The 11,900-nt window shown below is 50.8% G+C and overlaps 2 pseudogenes; both read right to left on the reverse strand.

The window, feature by feature from the left end:
• Positions 1–198: 198 nt before the first annotated feature.
• LOC123186822 (uncharacterized) lies at positions 199–4,544 on the reverse strand (annotated as a pseudogene).
• Positions 4,545–5,769: 1,225 nt separating this feature from the next.
• On the reverse strand, positions 5,770–10,083 carry LOC123186823 (uncharacterized; annotated as a pseudogene).
• Between the last annotated feature and the right edge of the window lie 1,817 nt (positions 10,084–11,900).

Genomic DNA, 11,900 nt, shown 5'->3' on the forward strand with positions numbered 1-11,900 from the left:
ATAGATATCACAAGATTATTCAAAGGTACTAAGTTGACTTGGCACTAATGTCTGTGCTGCCTACCGTACAAAACAAGGAGCAACAAAAAAGAGCAACAAGAGTACACCGATAGCAAATTAAATCCCGGCATGGATGCATACATATAGTCAAACATAACTGGAGCTCAGCAAGTCAAAATAACTTATTGAATCACGCATTTACAGCACCACATCGATACTCTGTTGCATGTTAAACATGTAACGTTTGGATTTGTGCTTAACCATACGCAGGCCACGCATCATCCCTTTGACTTTGCCGCCATTGTTGCAATTCTCGTTGCCGGAGCATTTGGTACCACTATTGTAGTTGCCATTGTCTTTGCCAGCACCTTTGCTGCGGCCGTTATCGTACACTACCTCCATAAGAGTGAAGAGGGCAAATTGCTTGCCCGTAACCATCTCGTTGCAATCCTTGTCGAATATCATGGCATCCAAGAAGTCTACAACGATGAACCTGCCCAAACCGAGGCCGATGACCTTGGACCTGCACAGTTTGCTTGGTTGCTACTCCTCTGGTAGGTCATCATCCACCCAGATCCGCAACTTCTCCCGCGGCGGCTCCTCTCCTCTGACGATGCCAGAGATATCGGCGGCGCAGGGGAGGCCTCTTGATTCGCCAAACCAGAGCCCGAGCTCCGGAACACACTCCGCCTTGCCCTGGAACGACATAACCCAGTCGCCAACCTTACTCCACCCGCGAGTCGCAATGTGGAAGCAGTAGGTGCCGGCGTCGAGGGCGCCGTCAATGGAGAGGCAGATGGTGTCTTCGCCTACAAGAGCATGACCACAGACATAGGCGTGCTTCTGGTGGATGATCCACGGTGGTAGCGGAAGGATGTCGCAGTGCCAGGTACTGCTACAAAAGGAGCACGGGTGCTCCGCCCTCCACACCAAGGCCTCGAACTGTGGCTTCGCCTCCTACTTGTCCGGATGGAGGATCCTATCGATGATGTACATGTCGCCGCTGTCTTGGCCGTCATGGAGGTGCAAGTCCGACGGAGGGACGATGATGGATAGCGGTGAGTGTTTGTGCTCGTGGAGGCTTGGCAGGCTCTCGATCCAGCGGCGGCCCTCACCTGCGTCGAAGCGGAACATGCGGTTCGCGCGGTCGCCCAAGACGACCTTGTCCTCAGAGGCGGTGGGGAGGAAATGAACGCGGTGATGGGTTGCCAGGCTGCATGATACGTCCGGTGGCTTAATGACCAGCTCTCTTGCCGGCGTCCGGATGCTGGGCGCCGCCGCCTCAGCCGCCGAGAGGTCAGCCTTGCAGATCCTTCTCCTGTTGGACACCCAGGCCTTGGCGGGTGTGGGTGTTGACAGCAGCTTGCCATCCCGGATCCGGCGGAGGCTGCGGCGCAGCCCCGCCAGACGCAATGAGTATCATCTGCTGGAACTGTCGAGGTTTGGGGTCGGACTCGATAGTTGGCGAGCTTCGCTGGCTAGTGAAGCTTTACCGACCCTCCCTCCTCTTTCTTTCTGAAACGAAGATGAGGGAGTCTCGTGTGAGGAACTTTATGTGGTCCCTGGGTTTTTCTGGCTGCTACACAGTGAGTAGTGAGGGGCTCAGTGGTGGCCTGGCTTTGTTCTGGACATAAGCTGCTGAAGTGACAGTTAAGGCGGATAATAAGCGTTGCATTGACACTCATGTTAAGCTAAATGAAGGTGCGGTGTGGCGTGCTTCTTTTGTTTATGGGGAGCCCCGAAGAGAGGATAGACCTCAATTTTGGGACCTTCTGCGACGCCTGCAGCCTCTGTGGGAAGGGCCGTGGCTATGCTGTGGTGATTTGAACGAGGTTCTTGCTCAGGACGAACATTGTGGTCCGAGGGATCGGTCAAAGTCTCAGATTCAAGCTTTTAGAGAGTGTCTGTTGGACTGTGGTCTAATGGACTTGGGATACTCTGGGCCGAGGTTTACATGGTGCAACAAACAAGACCCGGATTGTCATGTCAAGTGTCGGTTGGACCGTGCTGTTGCAAATGGTGCTTTCACGAGTTTGTTTGATGACGTCGGGTGGAGAATCTTATTGCAACTTCTTCCGATCATTACCCAGTGCTGATTCCGTTGGACAACAACTCTCTTCAGAATCGGGTCTCTACTGTTCAGCAAGGTTTTAAATTTGAGGCTATGTGGTTGCGGGCCGACGACTACAAGGGAACCGTCAAACAAGCTTGGACGGACGTGCGGGCGGGCTGCCCGTCCTTGGAATCAACCTGGTCTAATCTGAAACATGTCGCTAGATCTTTGCGATCCTGGAGCAAGGAGGCCTTTGGATGCATCAGGAGGAGAATCAGGAAGCTAGAACGACGCCTAGCTACCATTAGGTCTTCGCCCCCTCCCCTGCTCTACTGGCTGAGGAACGGTCGAATCAAGGGACAACTCTGCGAGCTATTTGAATGCGAGGAAATTATGGCATGTCAACTGTCCCGTATTGATTGGCTTCAAGCTGGCGATCACAATACGGATTTCTTTCATGCTAGGGAGACTGCCCGAATGTGAACGGACAATATTCATTCGCTGATCCGTGTAGATGGTTCTTGCTGCAATTCTTAGGGGGAGATCAAGGGCTTGGTTCAAAGCTTCTATGATAAATTGTTTACTTCTGAGCCTTGCCAATCTGCGGACATGGTCATAGATGCTATTGCTCCAAAGATAACTCCGGAGATGAATGAGGATCTCTGCAAGCCGTACTCTAATTAATGAGGAGATCAAAACTGCTTTGTTTCAGATGGGTCCCACGAAGGCACTGACCCTGACGGTTTTCCGGCACTCTTCTATCAAACACATTGGAATATTCTTGGGGAGGATATATGTCAGGCTGTGCGGGGTTTTCTCGAAGGGCGGCCAATTCCTGAGGGCTTTTGTGACTCAGTTATTGTTTTAATCCCCAAGACCACGCGACCCAAGCACTTGAAGAACTTCCGTCCGATCATTCTTTGCAATGTGCTTTATTAATATTGCTTCCAAGGTTCTGGCAAATCGGTTGAAGGTGCTACTGCCGGTTGTGGTTTCAGAGTGTTAGAGTGCTTTTGTGCCGGGCAGATTGATCACTGACAACACCTTGATTGCTTATGAATGCTTCCATACGGTTAGAAGGCAGCGGGTGAAGCAGCCTTTCTTTGCGCTCAAGATCGACATGATGAAAGCTTATGATCGGGTGGAGTGGAGCTACCTACATGCTTGTTTGGCCAAGCTGGGTTTTGCTCTTGCGTGGATTGATACTGTTATGAGATGTGTCACCAACGTCCATTATGCTGTCAAAGTCAACGGTGAACTTACTGATCCGGTGGTTCCCTCTCGAGGCATCCGCCAAGGGGGCCCAATTAGTCCCTACTTGTTTCTCTTGTGCACTGAAGGTTTGTCTAATCTGCTATTCCAGAAGGAGTGTTGTGGCGAGCTACATGGAATCAAAACGGCTGGCAAGGCCCTCCTATCTCACACCTCCTATTCGCGGATGATAGCAACTTCTTTGCTAAGAGCGACCAACGTAGTGTGGACTCTTTGGATTCGGTCTTAACCTCGTACTGTGAGGGTTCTGGTCAGGCCATCAACAAGGAAAAATCTTGTACCTTCTTTGGACGGCACTACCCGGAGGATGCCAAGAATAGAGTTAAGAACCAGCTAGGTATTTTCAATGAGACATTTCATGATTCTTATCTGGGCATGCCCACGGAGGTTGGTAACTCTCCCACTAGCACTTTTAAATTCTTGACTGATAGAGCCTGGCAGAACATTTTTGGGTGGTCTGATCGGTCGTTGTCAAGGGCTGGGAATGAGAATCTACTGAAATCAATCACACAAGCCATTCCAACCTTTGTTTCGAGCTGCTTTCGACTTCCGGTTTCCACATGTGAAAAGTTTAGGCAGATTGTCTCCGATCGATGGTGGGGAAGAGAGGATGGGAAGAAGAAATGCATTGGCGATCGTGGTCGTCGTTGTCGACCCTGAAGTATCTCGGGGGTATGGGGTTTCGTGATATGGTGTTGTTCAATCAAGCACTGCTGGGTAAACAGGGATGGAGGCTTCTCACTGAACCGGGTTCGTTGTGTGCCCGAGTCCTGAAAGACAGATATTATCCGAACGAAACTTCTGGAATGTTCAAAAAAATATCAATATTTTTTAAAGGATCAGATAAAGAATTTTTAAAGGATCAGATAAAGAATTTCTTTTGTTTTTTAAATAGATCAAGATTAGTTTTTTGAGGTCGGTACAAAGGACCATATCAGTAGACTTGGGAGTAAACGGGCATGAGCAAAGGAAGACATCTTCCCCATCGCTGCTGGGTTGGGCTCATTGATCCATCAATGCACGCCGACGCTCCCTCGAACAGATAACTGGTCATCTTGGCCGACCGCGCGAACCGCATGCTACGCTTCGACGCCATCGGCTGCCTAGCCTCCACGGGTACAAGCACTCCCCGCTGGCCATCTCTGTCCCTCTGACGGACTTACAACTGCATGATGGAGAAGACACCGACGACCTCTACATCATTGATAGCTTCCTCCATCCGGACAAGATGGAGGGGCGGCCGCAGTTTGAGGCCCTGGTGTGGAGGGGCCTCAGCCCGTCCGTCACATCTCACAGATTCTGGCACCGCGACATCCTCCTGCTGTCACCGTGGATCAACCACAACAGGCACGCCATGGTCTATGGCCACACCCTTATTGGCGGCGACACCATCTGCTTCTCCATCGTTGGCGCCGAGGACATCGGCACCTACTGCTTCCACATCGCGACTTGTGAGTAGAGCAAAGCTGGTGACTGGCTCATGCCATTCGATGGAAAGGCGAATTACGTCCCGGAGCTTGGACTCTGGTTCGGCGTCTCACACAACCTCCCATGCATTGTTGACATCTCCGGCGTTGTCAGAGGGGAGGAGCCGCCGCCAGAGAAGATGCGGATTTGGGCGCATGAGGACCTGCCAGAGGTGTGGCGACAAAGCGATTTGTTGAAGCCCAGGGTCATCAGCCTCAGTTGCGGCAGGTTCATCATCATGGACTTTTTGGATGCCATGGTATTCGACAAGGACTGCAACGAGATGGTTACGGGCAAGCAATTTGCCCTCTTCACTGGTATGGAGGTAGCGTACGACAATAAAGGCGAAAGTTACGATGCCAACAATAGCCGCAGACAAGCTTGTTGGACAACAAATGAGATTTCAGGACGAGTGATGGTAAGATATCGGAAAGCACCCGCAAGACTACAATAAAGAGTAGGATCAAAGAAAGGAACACCAATGGCAGAAAGTTTGAAACTAGTGTCGACGGGAGTATGGGAAGGATGACAGTCTAGCATACCATCACGGTTCACAAGATCTAGGATGTATTAACATTGGGAAAGAAACAGACCACATGAATCATGAATCGCTGCAATGTCTAAAAAATGATGAAGAAAACCAAGATCTGTCATAGAACACATTTCGGCCATCGTATCCTATCAACCCGCACTCGACCCTGACCAGGCCCTCGATTGGCATCCATTAACTTAGGACATGGGATCGTGGCGCCAACCCTTGTTTTCGGCTACTATGCATCATAGATATCACAAGATTATTCAAAGGTACTAAGTTGACTTGGCACTAATGTCTGTGCTGCCTACCGTACAAAACAAGGAGCAACAAAAAAGAGCAACAAGAGTACACCGATAGCAAATTAAATCCCGGCATGGATGCATACATATAGTCAAACATAACTGGAGCTCAGCAAGTCAAAATAACTTATTGAATCACGCATTTACAGCACCACATCGATACTCTGTTGCATGTTAAACATGTAACGTTTGGATTTGTGCTTAACCATACGCAGGCCACGCATCATCCCTTTGACTTTGCCGCCATTGTTGCAATTCTCGTTGCCGGAGCATTTGGTACCACTATTGTAGTTGCCATTGTCTTTGCCAGCACCTTTGCTGCGGCCGTTATCGTACACTACCTCCATAAGAGTGAAGAGGGCAAATTGCTTGCCCGTAACCATCTCGTTGCAATCCTTGTCGAATATCATGGCATCCAAGAAGTCTACAACGATGAACCTGCCCAAACCGAGGCTGATGACCTTGGACCTGCACAGTTTGCTCGGTTGCTACTCCTCTGGTAGGTCATCATCCACCCAGATCCGCAACTTCTCCCGCGGCGGCTCCTCTCCTCTGACGATGCCAGAGATATCGGCGGCGCAGGGGAGGCCTCTTGATTCGCCAAACCAGAGCCCGAGCTCCGGAACACACTCCGCCTTGCCCTGGAACGACATAACCCAGTCGCCAACCTTACTCCACCCGCGAGTCGCAATGTGGAAGCAGTAGGTGCCGGCGTCGAGGGCGCCGTCAATGGAGAGGCAGATGGTGTCTTCGCCTACAAGAGCATGACCACAGACATAGGCGTGCTTCTGGTGGATGATCCACGGTGGTAGCGGAAGGATGTCGCAGTGCCAGGTACTGCTACAAAAGGAGCACGGGTGCTCCGCCCTCCACACCAAGGCCTCGAACTGTGGCTTCGCCTCCTACTTGTCCGGATGGAGGATCCTATCGATGATGTACATGTCGCCGCTGTCTTGGCCGTCATGGAGGTGCAAGTCCGACGGAGGGACGATGATGGATAGCGGTGAGTGTTTGTGCTCGTGGAGGCTTGGCAGGCTCTCGATCCAGCGGCGGCCCTCACCTGCGTCGAAGCGGAACATGCGGTTCGCGCGGTCGCCCAAGACGACCTTGTCCTCAGAGGCGGTGGGGAGGAAATGAACGCGGTGATGGGTTGCCAGGCTGCATGATACGTCCGGTGGCTTAATGACCAGCTCTCTTGCCGGCGTCCGGATGCTGGGCGCCGCCGCCTCAGCCGCCGAGAGGTCAGCCTTGCAGATCCTTCTCCTGTTGGACACCCAGGCCTTGGCGGGTGTGGGTGTTGACAGCAGCTTGCCATCCCGGATCCGGCGGAGGCTGCGGCGCAGCCCCGCCAGACGCAATGAGTATCATCTGCTGGAACTGTCGAGGTTTGGGGTCGGACTCGATAGTTGGCGAGCTTCGCTGGCTAGTGAAGCTTTACCGACCCTCCCTCCTCTTTCTTTCTGAAACGAAGATGAGGGAGTCTCGTGTGAGGAACTTTATGTGGTCCCTGGGTTTTTCTGGCTGCTACACAGTGAGTAGTGAGGGGCTCAGTGGTGGCCTGGCTTTGTTCTGGACATAAGCTGCTGAAGTGACAGTTAAGGCGGATAATAAGCGTTGCATTGACACTCATGTTAAGCTAAATGAAGGTGCGGTGTGGCGTGCTTCTTTTGTTTATGGGGAGCCCCGAAGAGAGGATAGACCTCAATTTTGGGACCTTCTGCGACGCCTGCAGCCTCTGTGGGAAGGGCCGTGGCTATGCTGTGGTGATTTGAACGAGGTTCTTGCTCAGGACGAACATTGTGGTCCGAGGGATCGGTCAAAGTCTCAGATTCAAGCTTTTAGAGAGTGTCTGTTGGACTGTGGTCTAATGGACTTGGGATACTCTGGGCCGAGGTTTACATGGTGCAACAAACAAGACCCGGATTGTCATGTCAAGTGTCGGTTGGACCGTGCTGTTGCAAATGGTGCTTTCACGAGTTTGTTTGATGACGTCGGGTGGAGAATCTTATTGCAACTTCTTCCGATCATTACCCAGTGCTGATTCCGTTGGACAACAACTCTCTTCAGAATCGGGTCTCTACTGTTCAGCAAGGTTTTAAATTTGAGGCTATGTGGTTGCGGGCCGACGACTACAAGGGAACCGTCAAACAAGCTTGGACGGACGTGCGGGCGGGCTGCCCGTCCTTGGAATCAACCTGGTCTAATCTGAAACATGTCGCTAGATCTTTGCGATCCTGGAGCAAGGAGGCCTTTGGATGCATCAGGAGGAGAATCAGGAAGCTAGAACGACGCCTAGCTACCATTAGGTCTTCGCCCCCTCCCCTGCTCTACTGGCTGAGGAACGGTCGAATCAAGGGACAACTCTGCGAGCTATTTGAATGCGAGGAAATTATGGCATGTCAACTGTCCCGTATTGATTGGCTTCAAGCTGGCGATCACAATACGGATTTCTTTCATGCTAGGGAGACTGCCCGAATGTGAACGGACAATATTCATTCGCTGATCCGTGTAGATGGTTCTTGCTGCAATTCTTAGGGGGAGATCAAGGGCTTGGTTCAAAGCTTCTATGATAAATTGTTTACTTCTGAGCCTTGCCAATCTGCGGACATGGTCATAGATGCTATTGCTCCAAAGATAACTCCGGAGATGAATGAGGATCTCTGCAAGCCGTACTCTAATTAATGAGGAGATCAAAACTGCTTTGTTTCAGATGGGTCCCACGAAGGCACTGACCCTGACGGTTTTCCGGCACTCTTCTATCAAACACATTGGAATATTCTTGGGGAGGATATATGTCAGGCTGTGCGGGGTTTTCTCGAAGGGCGGCCAATTCCTGAGGGCTTTTGTGACTCAGTTATTGTTTTAATCCCCAAGACCACGCGACCCAAGCACTTGAAGAACTTCCGTCCGATCATTCTTTGCAATGTGCTTTATTAATATTGCTTCCAAGGTTCTGGCAAATCGGTTGAAGGTGCTACTGCCGGTTGTGGTTTCAGAGTGTTAGAGTGCTTTTGTGCCGGGCAGATTGATCACTGACAACACCTTGATTGCTTATGAATGCTTCCATACGGTTAGAAGGCAGCGGGTGAAGCAGCCTTTCTTTGCGCTCAAGATCGACATGATGAAAGCTTATGATCGGGTGGAGTGGAGCTACCTACATGCTTGTTTGGCCAAGCTGGGTTTTGCTCTTGCGTGGATTGATACTGTTATGAGATGTGTCACCAACGTCCATTATGCTGTCAAAGTCAACGGTGAACTTACTGATCCGGTGGTTCCCTCTCGAGGCATCCGCCAAGGGGGCCCAATTAGTCCCTACTTGTTTCTCTTGTGCACTGAAGGTTTGTCTAATCTGCTATTCCAGAAGGAGTGTTGTGGCGAGCTACATGGAATCAAAACGGCTGGCAAGGCCCTCCTATCTCACACCCCCTATTCGCGGATGATAGCAACTTCTTTGCTAAGAGCGACCAACGTAGTGTGGACTCTTTGGATTCGGTCTTAACCTCGTACTGTGAGGGTTCTGGTCAGGCCATCAACAAGGAAAAATCTTGTACCTTCTTTGGACGGCACTACCCGGAGGATGTCAAGAATAGAGTTAAGAACCAGCTAGGTATTTTCAATGAGACATTTCATGATTCTTATCTGGGCATGCCCACGGAGGTTGGTAACTCTCCCACTAGCACTTTTAAATTCTTGACTGATAGAGCCTGGCAGAACATTTTTGGGTGGTCTGATCGGTCGTTGTCAAGGGCTGGGAATGAGAATCTACTGAAATCAATCGCACAAGCCATTCCAACCTTTGTTTCGAGCTGCTTTCGACTTCCGGTTTCCACATGTGAAAAGTTTAGGCAGATTGTCTCCGATCGATGGTGGGGAAGAGAGGATGGGAAGAAGAAATGCATTGGCGATCGTGGTCGTCGTTGTCGACCCTGAAGTATCTCGGGGGTATGGGGTTTCGTGATATAGTGTTGTTCAATCAAGCACTGCTGGGTAAACAGGGATGGAGGCTTCTCACTGAACCGGGTTCGTTGTGTGCCCGAGTCCTGAAAGACAGATATTATCCGAACGAAACTTCTGGAATGCCTCTGTGCCTCGGTCTGCTTCGGCTACCTGGTGTGGTATCATTCATGGCCGGGACCTGCTGGAGAGAGGTGTTCAATGGGGCATTGGCAACAGGCGGGACACCAAAATCCTCTCTGACCACTGGATTCCGTCTTGGCCTCCGGGTGTGCTGCAGCCCCTTTCGCCTATTCCGGCCTCTGCTATTGTCCACTGCCTAATTCAGGAGGAGAGTGGGTCAGAGCTTTCTTCCCCGCTAGAGTGGCGGAGGATATTTTGCAAATCCCGATTAACAGAAACGGAGGGAATGATTTTGCTCGCTGGCCTTTTACAAAGTTTGGTGTTTACACTGTCAAATCTGCTTACAATATGGCGAGAACCAGCAGCTGTTCTGCCCCCATGCTCGCGCGGTGTGGGATGCGCTCAAGGATTCTTTCTGCATCTGGCTGCGTCGGTCGTCCTTCTCCTCTCCCAGGAAGTGGCTTTTCGAATTATTGTCAAGTTGTTCTGAGCAGGAAGCGACGACTGTCACTGTCGCTATATGGCATATATGGGAGGCCAGGAACGAACCGGTGCCACCCGCGCCAAGGCCTATATTGACTTGATATTCCAACACCTCTACAAGCATGTTCCTGTGTCCAGGTGTGAGACCTCGTCTTCGGATCGCCTATGGTCTCTGCCACCGCAGGGAATAGTGGTGGCCTTCTCTGATGTTGCTGTGTCTGAGGAGAGGCATAAATCTGGCATAGGGGTGGTGGTGCTCAACCACGAGGGCTCTTGTGTAGCTGCCTGTTCTGAACCCATGAGGGGTGCTCTTTCTCCTGAACTGGCTGAAGCTTTAGCACTCCGGCTGGCCGTCCATCTAGCTCAGGAGGTGGGATTTGATGATATAATCTTCAACACGGATTGCCTCTCTATGGTGCAACGCTTGGTATCTCCTGCCAGGGATCGTTCGGTGGTGGGATCCATTCTCGCAGATGTCCAAGACTTGGCTAATGACCTTTCTTCTGTGGCTTTCCAGCATGTCCGTCAGCAGTACAACGTTTCAGCTCATGTCTTAGCTAGATCATGTTTAAACTCGTCTAGTCTTTGTATTTTTCATTCTGCTCCAGATTGCATCCGGGAGACTTTTTGTAAATTTGTTGCTTAATCAATAAAGTCTGACATTCTCTAAAAAAATGGATGTCCCGGTGGCGATCCCACCGGTGTTGGTTGACTCCCAGAGCGCGTTACAGAGATGGATGATTGAGTGGCTGGTGGAATCCTCAGCAGATCAGCGACATGTGATGACCCAGAGCCTGTACGGCTTGTGGCTCGCGAGGAATGATGCACGGGATCGAAAGAGAATAGCTAATCCTCTAGTTGTCGCAAAAACAGTGATCTCATATATGCTGGAATGGCAAGCAGTGCAGGTGATTTGGGAATTGGGACAAGCCCACTGTGCCTCCCACTCCGACGGAGCGATGGCAATCACCGCCGGACGGGTGGCACAAAGCGAACTCGGATGGGGCTACGCTCAAGTCAGGGGAAAAGTGTGGTGGAGTCGTGGTAATTCGTGATCACCACGGCGCCTTCCGCGCTGCTGCATGCCACTGCTTTGCTTTGACGTCGGATCCGGAGCTTGCGGAGATTCTTGCATGCAGACGAGCGGTGCAACTTGCCGTGGAGCTGAATGTGGACAGCAAGAATGTGGTGAAATATGCTAAATGATCCGAGTAAGAACCTTGCTGTAGCTGGGCCATTTCAACTATATGCATGTATGCAGGCTCTCCACTCTAGTGGTAAAAATGTCAGCTCCTTTGAACCATACTGTAAATTGCCCATCCTTTTTTAGCTAGAGAAAAAAAAAGGCTCAAGCAAAAGCTGTTGTTGGTATCATCTGCACCCAACACGTACGTGCATGCTAATTATATTAAGCTCCGTCCCTGAGTGCGTATTGACCGGGCTTGTCGAAATGCATGCACTAAATTTGGCAATCTACCTACTAATGGCTCATGGCCTCAAACATCACAATAACATCACCCAACTCTCTCTCTCTCTCTCTCTATATATATATATATATATATATATATATATATATGAGGAGAGAAGATAATGCATCTCGATCAAGCCATCATCTAGCTAGCTAGAAGAGTAGAAATCGACAACAAGATTGATCGATGGCCAGTGTTGTCGGGTCGTTCCTCGCCGTCACCCTCATGGTGGTGGTGGTGGCCAC

The sequence above is a fragment of the Triticum aestivum genome, chromosome 2A, assembly GCF_018294505.1.
Source record: "Triticum aestivum cultivar Chinese Spring chromosome 2A, IWGSC CS RefSeq v2.1, whole genome shotgun sequence".
Lineage (NCBI taxonomy): Eukaryota > Viridiplantae > Streptophyta > Magnoliopsida > Poales > Poaceae > Triticum > Triticum aestivum.